Raw genomic sequence first — 12132 nt, forward strand, 5'->3', positions numbered from 1 at the left:
AGATATCAGTCTGGAGAGACCTTCCTACCCACTAATCTAACAGCAGGTCAGATATCAGTCTGGAGAGACCTTCCTACACACTAATCTAACAGCAGGTCAGATATCAGTCTGGAGAGACTGGCCCTTCCTACCCACTAATCTAACAGCAGGTCAGATATCAGTCTGGAGAGACTGGACCTTCCTACCTACTAATCTAACAGCAGGTCAGATATCAGCCTGGAGAGACCTTCCTACCTACTATTTTAACAGCAGGTCAGATGTCAGTCTGGAGAGACTGGACCTTCCTACCTACTAATCTAACAGCAGGTCAGATATCAGCCTGGAGAGACCTTCCTACCTACTAATCTAACAGCAGGTCAGATATCAGTCTGGAGAGACTGGCCCTTCCTACCTACTATTCTAACAGCAGGTCAGATATCAGTCTGGAGAGACCTTCCTACACACTAATCTAACAGCAGGTCAGATATCAGTCTGGAGAGACCTTCCTACCTACTAATCTAACAGCAGGTCAGATATCAGTCTGGAGAGACCTTCCTACCTACTAATCTAACAGCAGGTCAGATATCAGTCTGGAGAGACCTTCCTACCTACTATTCTAACAGCAGGTCAGATATCAGTCTGGAGAGACTGGCCCTTCCTACCTACTATTCTAACAGCAGGTCAGATATCAGTCTGGAGAGACTGGCCCTTCCTACCTACTAATCTAACAGCAGGTCAGATATCAGTCTGGAGAGACTGGACCTTCCTACCCACTAATCCAACAGCAGGTCAGATATCAGTCTGGAGAGACCTTCCTACCTACTATTCTAACAGCAGGTCAGATATCAGTCTGGAGAGACCTTCCTACCCACTAATCTAACAGCAGGTCAGATATCAGTCTGGAGAGACCTTCCTACCTACTATTCTAACAGCAGGTCAGATATCAGTCTGGAGAGACCTTCCTACCCACTAATCCAACAGCAGGTCAGATATCAGTCTGGAGAGACCTTCCTACCCACTAATCTAACAGCAGGTCAGATATCAGTCTGGAGAGACTGGCCCTTCCTACCCACTAATCCAACAGCAGGTCAGATATCAGTCTGGAGAGACCTTCCTACCCACTAATCTAACAGCAGGTCAGATATCAGTCTGGAGAGACCTTCCTACCTACTATTCTAACAGCAGGTCAGATATCAGTCTGGAGAGACCTTCCTACCCACTAATCCAACAGCAGGTCAGATATCAGTCTGGAGAGAACTTCCTACCTACTAATCTAACAGCAGGTCAGATATCAGTCTGGAGAGACTGGCCCTTCCTACCCACTAATCTAACAGCAGGTCAGATATCAGTCTGGAGAGACCTTCCTACCCACTAATCTAACAGCAGGCCAGATATCAGTCTGGAGAGACCTTCCTACCCACTATTCTAACAGCAGGTCAGATATCAGTCTGGAGAGACCTTCCTACCCACTAATCTAACAGCAGGTCAGATATCAGTCTGGAGAGACTGGCCCTTCCTACCCACTAATCTAACAGCAGGTCAGATATCAGTCTGGAGAGACCTTCCTACCTACTATTCTAACAGCAGGTCAGATATCAGTCTGGAGAGACTGGCCCTTCCTACACACTAATCTAACAGCAGGTCAGATATCAGTCTGGAGAGACCTTCCTACCTACTAATCTAACAGCAGGCCAGATATCAGTCTGGAGAGACTGGCCCTTCCTACCTACTAATCTAACAGCAGGTCAGATATCAGTCTGGAGAGACCTTCCTACCTACTAATCTAACAGCAGTTCAGATATCAGTCTGGAGAGACTGGCCCTTCCTACCTACTAATCTAACAGCAGGTCAGATATCAGTCTGGAGAGACCTTCCTACCCACTAATCTAACAGCAGGTCAGATATCAGTCTGGAGAGACCTTCCTACACACTAATCTAACAGCAGGTCAGATATCAGTCTGGAGAGACTGGACCTTCCTACCCACTAATCTAACAGCAGGTCAGATATCAGTCTGGAGAGACTGGCCCTTCCTACCCACTAATCTAACAGCAGGTCAGATATCAGTCTGGAGAGACCTTCCTACCCACTAATCTAACAGCAGGTCAGATATCAGTCTGGAGAGACCTTCCTACCCACTAATCTAACAGCAGGTCAGATATCAGTCTGGAGAGACTGGCCCTTCCTACCCACTAATCTAACAGCAGGTCAGATATCAGTCTGGAGAGACTGGACCTTCCTACCTACTAATCTAACAGCAGGTCAGATATCAGCCTGGAGAGACCTTCCTACCTACTATTCTAACAGCAGGTCAGATGTCAGTCTGGAGAGACTGGACCTTCCTACCTACTAATCTAACAGCAGGTCAGATATCAGCCTGGAGAGACCTTCCTACCTACTAATCTAACAGCAGGTCAGATATCAGTCTGGAGAGACTGGCCCTTCCTACCTACTATTCTAACAGCAGGTCAGATGTCAGTCTGGAGAGACCTTCCTACACACTAATCTAACAGCAGGTCAGATATCAGTCTGGAGAGACCTTCCTACCTACTAATCTAACAGCAGGTCAGATATCAGTCTGGAGAGACCTTCCTACCTACTAATCTAACAGCAGGTCAGATATCAGTCTGGAGAGACCTTCCTACCTACTATTCTAACAGCAGGTCAGATATCAGTCTGGAGAGACTGGCCCTTCCTACCTACTATTCTAACAGCAGGTCAGATATCAGTCTGGAGAGACCTTCCTACCCACTAATCCAACAGCAGGTCAGATATCAGTCTGGAGAGACCTTCCTACCCACTAATCTAACAGCAGGTCAGATATCAGTCTGGAGAGACTGGCCCTTCCTACCCACTAATCCAACAGCAGGTCAGATATCAGTCTGGAGAGACCTTCCTACCCACTAATCTAACAGCAGGTCAGATATCAGTCTGGAGAGACCTTCCTACCTACTATTCTAACAGCAGGTCAGATATCAGTCTGGAGAGACCTTCCTACCCACTAATCCAACAGCAGGTCAGATATCAGTCTGGAGAGACCTTCCTACCTACTAATCTAACAGCAGGCCAGATATCAGTCTGGAGAGACTGGCCCTTCCTACCCACTAATCTAACAGAAGGTCAGATATCAGTCTGGAGAGACCTTCCTACCCACTAATCTAACAGCAGGCCAGATATCAGTCTGGAGAGACCTTCCTACCCACTATTCTAACAGCAGGTCAGATATCAGTCTGGAGAGACCTTCCTACCCACTAATCTAACAGCAGGTCAGATATCAGTCTGGAGAGACTGGCCCTTCCTACCCACTAATCTAACAGCAGGTCAGATATCAGTCTGGAGAGACCTTCCTACCTACTATTCTAACAGCAGGTCAGATATCAGTCTGGAGAGACTGGCCCTTCCTACACACTAATCTAACAGCAGGTCAGATATCAGTCTGGAGAGACCTTCCTACCTACTAATCTAACAGCAGGCCAGATATCAGTCTGGAGAGACTGGCCCTTCCTACCTACTAATCTAACAGCAGGTCAGATATCAGTCTGGAGAGACCTTCCTACCTACTAATCTAACAGCAGTTCAGATATCAGTCTGGAGAGACTGGCCCTTCCTACCTACTAATCTAACAGCAGGTCAGATATCAGTCTGGAGAGACCTTCCTACCCACTAATCTAACAGCAGGTCAGATATCAGTCTGGAGAGACCTTCCTACACACTAATCTAACAGCAGGTCAGATATCAGTCTGGAGAGACTGGACCTTCCTACCCACTAATCTAACAGCAGGTCAGATATCAGTCTGGAGAGACTGGCCCTTCCTACCCACTAATCTAACAGCAGGTCAGATATCAGTCTGGAGAGACCTTCCTACCCACTAATCTAACAGCAGGTCAGATATCAGTCTGGAGAGACCTTCCTACACACTAATCTAACAGCAGGTCAGATATCAGTCTGGAGAGACTGGCCCTTCCTACCCACTAATCTAACAGCAGGTCAGATATCAGTCTGGAGAGACTGGACCTTCCTACCTACTAATCTAACAGCAGGTCAGATATCAGCCTGGAGAGACCTTCCTACCTACTATTCTAACAGCAGGTCAGATGTCAGTCTGGAGAGACTGGACCTTCCTACCTACTAATCTAACAGCAGGTCAGATATCAGTCCTGGAGAGACCTTCCTACCTACTAATCTAACAGCAGGTCAGATATCAGTCTGGAGAGACTGGCCCTTCCTACCTACTATTCTAACAGCAGGTCAGATGTCAGTCTGGAGAGACCTTCCTACACACTAATCTAACAGCAGGTCAGATATCAGTCTGGAGAGACCTTCCTACCTACTAATCTAACAGCAGGTCAGATATCAGTCTGGAGAGACCTTCCTACCTACTAATCTAACAGCAGGTCAGATATCAGTCTGGAGAGACCTTCCTACCTACTATTCTAACAGCAGGTCAGATATCAGTCTGGAGAGACTGGCCCTTCCTACCTACTATTCTAACAGCAGGTCAGATGTCAGTCTGGAGAGACTGGCCCTTCCTACCTACTAATCTAACAGCAGGTCAGATATCAGTCTGGAGAGACTGGACCTTCCTACCCACTAATCCAACAGCAGGTCAGATATCAGTCTGGAGAGACCTTCCTACCTACTATTCTAACAGCAGGTCAGATATCAGTCTGGAGAGACCTTCCTACCCACTAATCTAACAGCAGGTCAGATATCAGTCTGGAGAGACCTTCCTACCTACTATTCTAACAGCAGGTCAGATATCAGTCTGGAGAGACCTTCCTACCCACTAATCCAACAGCAGGTCAGATATCAGTCTGGAGAGACCTTCCTACCCACTAATCTAACAGCAGGTCAGATATCAGTCTGGAGAGACTGGCCCTTCCTACCCACTAATCCAACAGCAGGTCAGATATCAGTCTGGAGAGACCTTCCTACCCACTAATCCAACAGCAGGTCAGATATCAGTCTGGAGAGACCTTCCTACCCACTAATCTAACAGCAGGTCAGATATCAGTCTGGAGAGACCTTCCTACCTACTATTCTAACAGCAGGTCAGATATCAGTCTGGAGAGACCTTCCTACCCACTAATCCAACAGCAGGTCAGATATCAGTCTGGAGAGACCTTCCTACCCACTAATCTAACAGCAGGTCAGATATCAGTCTGGAGAGACTGGCCCTTCCTACCTACTAATCTAACAGCAGGTCAGATATCAGTCTGGAGAGACTGGCCCTTCCTACCCACTAATCCAACAGCAGGTCAGATATCAGTCTGGAGAGACTGGCCCTTCCTACCTACTATTCTAACAGCAGGTCAGATATCAGTCTGGAGAGACTGGCCCTTCCTACCTACTATTCTAACAGCAGGTCAGATATCAGTCTGGAGAGACCTTCCTACCCACTAATCTAACAGCAGGTCAGATATCAGTCTGGAGAGACCTTCCTACCCACTAATCTAACAGCAGGTCAGATATCAGTCTGGAGAGACTGGCCCTTCCTACCCACTATTCTAACAGCAGGTCAGATATCAGTCTGGAGAGACTGGCCCTTCCTACCCACTAATCTAACAGCAGGTCAGATATCAGTCTGGAGAGACTGGCCCTTCCTACCTACTAATCTAACAGCAGGTCAGATATCAGTCTGGAGAGACCTTCCTACCTACTAATCTAACAGCAGTTCAGATATCAGTCTGGAGAGACTGGCCCTTCCTACCTACTAATCTAACAGCAGGTCAGATATCAGTCTGGAGAGACCTTCCTACCCACTAATCTAACAGCAGGTCAGATAAGTCTGGAGCACCCACTAATCTAACAGCAGGTCAGATATCAGTCTGGAGAGACTGGCCCTTCCTACCCACTAATCTAACAGCAGGTCAGATATCAGTCTGGAGAGACCTTCCTACCCACTAATCTAACAGCAGGTCAGATATCAGTCTGGAGAGACCTTCCTACACACTAATCTAACAGCAGGTCAGATATCAGTCTGGAGAGACTGGCCCTTCCTACCCACTAATCTAACAGCAGGTCAGATATCAGTCTGGAGAGATTGGACCTTCCTACCCACTAATCTAACAGCAGGTCAGATATCAGTCTGGAGAGACTGGACCTTCCTACCCACTAATCCAACAGCAGGTCAGATATCAGTCTGGAGAGACTGGACCTTCCTACCTACTAATCTAACAGCAGGTCAGATATCAGTCTGGAGAGACCTTCCTACACACTAATCTAACAGCAGGTCAGATATCAGTCTGGAGAGACTGGACCTTCCTACCCACTAATCTAACAGCAGGTCAGATATCAGTCTGGAGAGACCTTCCTACCCACTAATCTAACAGCAGGTCAGATATCAGTCTGGAGAGACCTTCCTACCCACTAATCTAACAGCCGGTCAGATATCAGTCTGGAGAGACCTTCCTACACACTAATCTAACAGCAGGTCAGATATCAGTCTGGAGAGACTGGCCCTTCCTACCCACTAATCTAACAGCAGGTCAGATATCAGTCTGGAGAGACTGGACCTTCCTACCCACTAATCTAACAGCAGGTCAGATATCAGTCTGGAGAGACTGGACCTTCCTACCCACTAATCCAACAGCAGGTCAGATATCAGTCTGGAGAGACCTTCCTACCCACTAATCTAACAGCAGGTCAGATATCAGCCTGGAGAGACCTTCCTACCTACTATTCTAACAGCAGGTCAGATGTCAGTCTGGAGAGACTGGACCTTCCTACCTACTAATCTAACAGCAGGTCAGATATCAGCCTGGAGAGACCTTCCTACCTACTAATCTAACAGCAGGTCAGATATCAGTCTGGAGAGACTGGCCCTTCCTACCTACTATTCTAACAGCAGGTCAGATGTCAGTCTGGAGAGACCTTCCTACACACTAATCTAACAGCAGGTCAGATATCAGTCTGGAGAGACCTTCCTACCTACTAATCTAACAGCAGGTCAGATATCAGTCTGGAGAGACCTTCCTACCTACTAATCTAACAGCAGGTCAGATATCAGTCTGGAGAGACCTTCCTACCTACTATTCTAACAGCAGGTCAGATATCAGTCTGGAGAGACTGGCCCTTCCTACCTACTATTCTAACAGCAGGTCAGATGTCAGTCTGGAGAGACTGGCCCTTCCTACCTACTAATCTAACAGCAGGTCAGATATCAGTCTGGAGAGACTGGACCTTCCTACCCACTAATCCAACAGCAGGTCAGATATCAGTCTGGAGAGACCTTCCTACCTACTATTCTAACAGCAGGTCAGATATCAGTCTGGAGAGACCTTCCTACCCACTAATCTAACAGCAGGTCAGATATCAGTCTGGAGAGACCTTCCTACCTACTATTCTAACAGCAGGTCAGATATCAGTCTGGAGAGACCTTCCTACCCACTAATCCAACAGCAGGTCAGATATCAGTCTGGAGAGACCTTCCTACCCACTAATCTAACAGCAGGTCAGATATCAGTCTGGAGAGACTGGCCCTTCCTACCTACTAATCTAACAGCAGGTCAGATATCAGTCTGGAGAGACTGGCCCTTCCTACCCACTAATCCAACAGCAGGTCAGATATCAGTCTGGAGAGACTGGCCCTTCCTACCCACTAATCCAACAGCAGGTCAGATATCAGTCTGGACAGACTGGCCCTTCCTACCTACTATTCTAACAGCAGGTCAGATATCAGTCTGGAGAGACTGGCCCTTCCTACCTACTATTCTAACAGCAGGTCAGATATCAGTCTGGAGAGACCTTCCTACCCACTAATCTAACAGCAGGTCAGATATCAGTCTGGAGAGACCTTCCTACCCACTAATCTAACAGCAGGTCAGATATCAGTCTGGAGAGACTGGCCCTTCCTACCCACTATTCTAACAGCAGGTCAGATATCAGTCTGGAGAGACTGGCCCTTCCTACCCACTAATCTAACAGCAGGTCAGATATCAGTCTGGAGAGACTGGCCCTTCCTACCTACTAATCTAACAGCAGGTCAGATATCAGTCTGGAGAGACCTTCCTACCTACTAATCTAACAGCAGTTCAGATATCAGTCTGGAGAGACTGGCCCTTCCTACCCACTAATCTAACAGCAGGTCAGATATCAGTCTGGAGAGACTGGACCTTCCTACCCACTAATCTAACAGCAGGTCAGATATCAGTCTGGAGAGACTGGACCTTCCTACCCACTAATCCAACAGCAGGTCAGATATCAGTCTGGAGAGACTGGACCTTCCTACCTACTAATCTAACAGCAGGTCAGATATCAGTCTGGAGAGACCTTCCTACACACTAATCTAACAGCAGGTCAGATATCAGTCTGGAGAGACTGGACCTTCCTACCCACTAATCTAACAGCAGGTCAGATATCAGTCTGGAGAGACCTTCCTACCCACTAATCTAACAGCAGGTCAGATATCAGTCTGGAGAGACCTTCCTACCCACTAATCTAACAGCAGGTCAGATATCAGTCTGGAGAGACCTTCCTACACACTAATCTAACAGCAGGTCAGATATCAGTCTGGAGAGACTGGCCCTTCCTACCCACTAATCTAACAGCAGGTCAGATATCAGTCTGGAGAGACTGGACCTTCCTACCCACTAATCTAACAGCAGGTCAGATATCAGTCTGGAGAGACTGGACCTTCCTACCCACTAATCCAACAGCAGGTCAGATATCAGTCTGGAGAGACCTTCCTACCCACTAATCTAACAGCAGGTCAGATATCAGTCTGGAGAGACTGGCCCTTCCTACCCACTAATCTAACAGCAGGTCAGATATCAGTCTGGAGAGACTGGACCTTCCTACCCACTAATCTAACAGCAGGTCAGATATCAGTCTGGAGAGACTGGACCTTCCTACCCACTAATCCAACAGCAGGTCAGATATCAGTCTGGAGAGACCTTCCTACCCACTAATCTAACAGCAGGTCAGATATCAGTCTGGAGAGACTGGCCCTTCCTACCCACTAATCTAACAGAAGGTCAGATATCAGTCTGGAGAGACCTTCCTACCGTCTAATCTAACAGCAGGCCAGATATCAGTCTGGAGAGACCTTCCTACCCACTATTCTAACAGCAGGTCAGATATCAGTCTGGAGAGACCTTCCTACCCACTAATCTAACAGCAGGTCAGATATCAGTCTGGAGAGACTGGCCCTTCCTACCCACTAATCTAACAGCAGGTCAGATATCAGTCTGGAGAGACCTTCCTACCTACTATTCTAACAGCAGGTCAGATATCAGTCTGGAGAGACTGGCCCTTCCTACACACTAATCTAACAGCAGGTCAGATATCAGTCTGGAGAGACCTTCCTACCTACTATTCTAACAGCAGGTCAGATATCAGTCTGGAGAGACCTTCCTACCCACTAATCCAACAGCAGGTCAGATATCAGTCTGGAGAGACCTTCCTACCCACTAATCTAACAGCAGGTCAGATATCAGTCTGGAGAGACTGGCCCTTCCTACCTACTAATCTAACAGCAGGTCAGATATCAGTCTGGAGAGACTGGCCCTTCCTACCCACTAATCCAACAGCAGGTCAGATATCAGTCTGGAGAGACTGGCCCTTCCTACCTACTATTCTAACAGCAGGTCAGATATCAGTCTGGAGAGACTGGCCCTTCCTACCTACTATTCTAACAGCAGGTCAGATATCAGTCTGGAGAGACCTTCCTACCCACTAATCTAACAGCAGGTCAGATATCAGTCTGGAGAGACCTTCCTACCCACTAATCTAACAGCAGGTCAGATATCAGTCTGGAGAGACTGGCCCTTCCTACCCACTATTCTAACAGCAGGTCAGATATCAGTCTGGAGAGACTGGACCTTCCTACCCACTAATCTAACAGCAGGTCAGATATCAGTCTGGAGAGACTGGCCCTTCCTACCTACTAATCTAACAGCAGGTCAGATATCAGTCTGGAGAGACCTTCCTACCTACTATTCTAACAGCAGGTCAGATATCAGTCTGGAGAGACCTTCCTACCCACTATTCTAACAGCAGGTCAGATATCAGTCTGGAGAGACTGGCCCTTCCTACCCACTATTCTAACAGCAGGTCAGATATCAGTCTGGAGAGACCTTCCTACCCACTAATCTAACAGCAGGTCAGATATCAGTCTGGAGAGACCTTCCTACACACTAATCTAACAGCAGGTCAGATATCAGTCTGGAGAGACTGGACCTTCCTACCCACTAATCTAACAGCAGGTCAGATATCAGTCTGGAGAGACTGGCCCTTCCTACCCACTAATCTAACAGCAGGTCAGATATCAGTCTGGAGAGACCTTCCTACCTACTATTCTAACAGCAGGTCAGATATCAGTCTGGAGAGACCTTCCTACCTACTATTCTAACAGCAGGTCAGATATCAGTCTGGAGAGACCTTCCTACCCACTAATCCAACAGCAGGTCAGATATCAGTCTGGAGAGACCTTCCTACCCACTAATCTAACAGCAGGTCAGATATCAGTCTGGAGAGACTGGCCCTTCCTACCTACTAATCTAACAGCAGGTCAGATATCAGTCTGGAGAGACTGGCCCTTCCTACCCACTAATCCAACAGCAGGTCAGATATCAGTCTGGAGAGACTGGCCCTTCCTACCTACTATTCTAACAGCAGGTCAGATATCAGTCTGGAGAGACTGGCCCTTCCTACCTACTATTCTAACAGCAGGTCAGATATCAGTCTGGAGAGACCTTCCTACCCACTAATCTAACAGCAGGTCAGATATCAGTCTGGAGAGACCTTCCTACCCACTAATCTAACAGCAGGTCAGATATCAGTCTGGAGAGACTGGCCCTTCCTACCCACTATTCTAACAGCAGGTCAGATATCAGTCTGGAGAGACTGGCCCTTCCTACCCACTAATCTAACAGCAGGTCAGATATCAGTCTGGAGAGACTGGCCCTTCCTACCTACTAATCTAACAGCAGGTCAGATATCAGTCTGGAGAGACCTTCCTACCTACTATTCTAACAGCAGGTCAGATATCAGTCTGGAGAGACCTTCCTACCCACTATTCTAACAGCAGGTCAGATATCAGTCTGGAGAGACTGGCCCTTCCTACCCACTATTCTAACAGCAGGTCAGATATCAGTCTGGAGAGACCTTCCTACCCACTAATCTAACAGCAGGTCAGATATCAGTCTGGAGAGACCTTCCTACACACTAATCTAACAGCAGGTCAGATATCAGTCTGGAGAGACTGGACCTTCCTACCCACTAATCTAACAGCAGGTCAGATATCAGTCTGGAGAGACTGGCCCTTCCTACCCACTAATCTAACAGCAGGTCAGATATCAGTCTGGAGAGACCTTCCTACCTACTATTCTAACAGCAGGTCAGATATCAGTCTGGAGAGACTTGCCCTTCCTACACACTAATCTAACAGCAGGTCAGATATCAGTCTGGAGAGACCTTCCTACCTACTATTCTAACAGCAGGTCAGATATCAGTCTGGAGAGACCTTCCTACCCACTAATCCAACAGCAGGTCAGATATCAGTCTGGAGAGACCTTCCTACCCACTAATCTAACAGCAGGTCAGATATCAGTCTGGAGAGACTGGCCCTTCCTACCTACTAATCTAACAGCAGGTCAGATATCAGTCTGGAGAGACTGGCCCTTCCTACCCACTAATCCAACAGCAGGTCAGATATCAGTCTGGAGAGACTGGCCCTTCCTACCTACTATTCTAACAGCAGGTCAGATATCAGTCTGGAGAGACTGGCCCTTCCTACCTACTATTCTAACAGCAGGTCAGATATCAGTCTGGAGAGACCTTCCTACCCACTAATCTAACAGCAGGTCAGATATCAGTCTGGAGAGACCTTCCTACCCACTAATCTAACAGCAGGTCAGATATCAGTCTGGAGAGACTGGCCCTTCCTACCCACTATTCTAACAGCAGGTCAGATATCAGTCTGGAGAGACTGGCCCTTCCTACCCACTAATCTAACAGCAGGTCAGATATCAGTCTGGAGAGACTGGCCCTTCCTACCTACTAATCTAACAGCAGGTCAGATATCAGTCTGGAGAGACCTTCCTACCTACTATTCTAACAGCAGGTCAGATATCAGTCTGGAGAGACCTTCCTACCCACTATTCTAACAGCAGGTCAGATATCAGTCTGGAGAGACTGGCCCTTCCTACCCACT

This window comes from Oncorhynchus gorbuscha, unplaced genomic scaffold, assembly GCF_021184085.1.
Source record: "Oncorhynchus gorbuscha isolate QuinsamMale2020 ecotype Even-year unplaced genomic scaffold, OgorEven_v1.0 Un_scaffold_872, whole genome shotgun sequence".
In the NCBI taxonomy this organism is placed as follows: domain Eukaryota; kingdom Metazoa; phylum Chordata; class Actinopteri; order Salmoniformes; family Salmonidae; genus Oncorhynchus; species Oncorhynchus gorbuscha.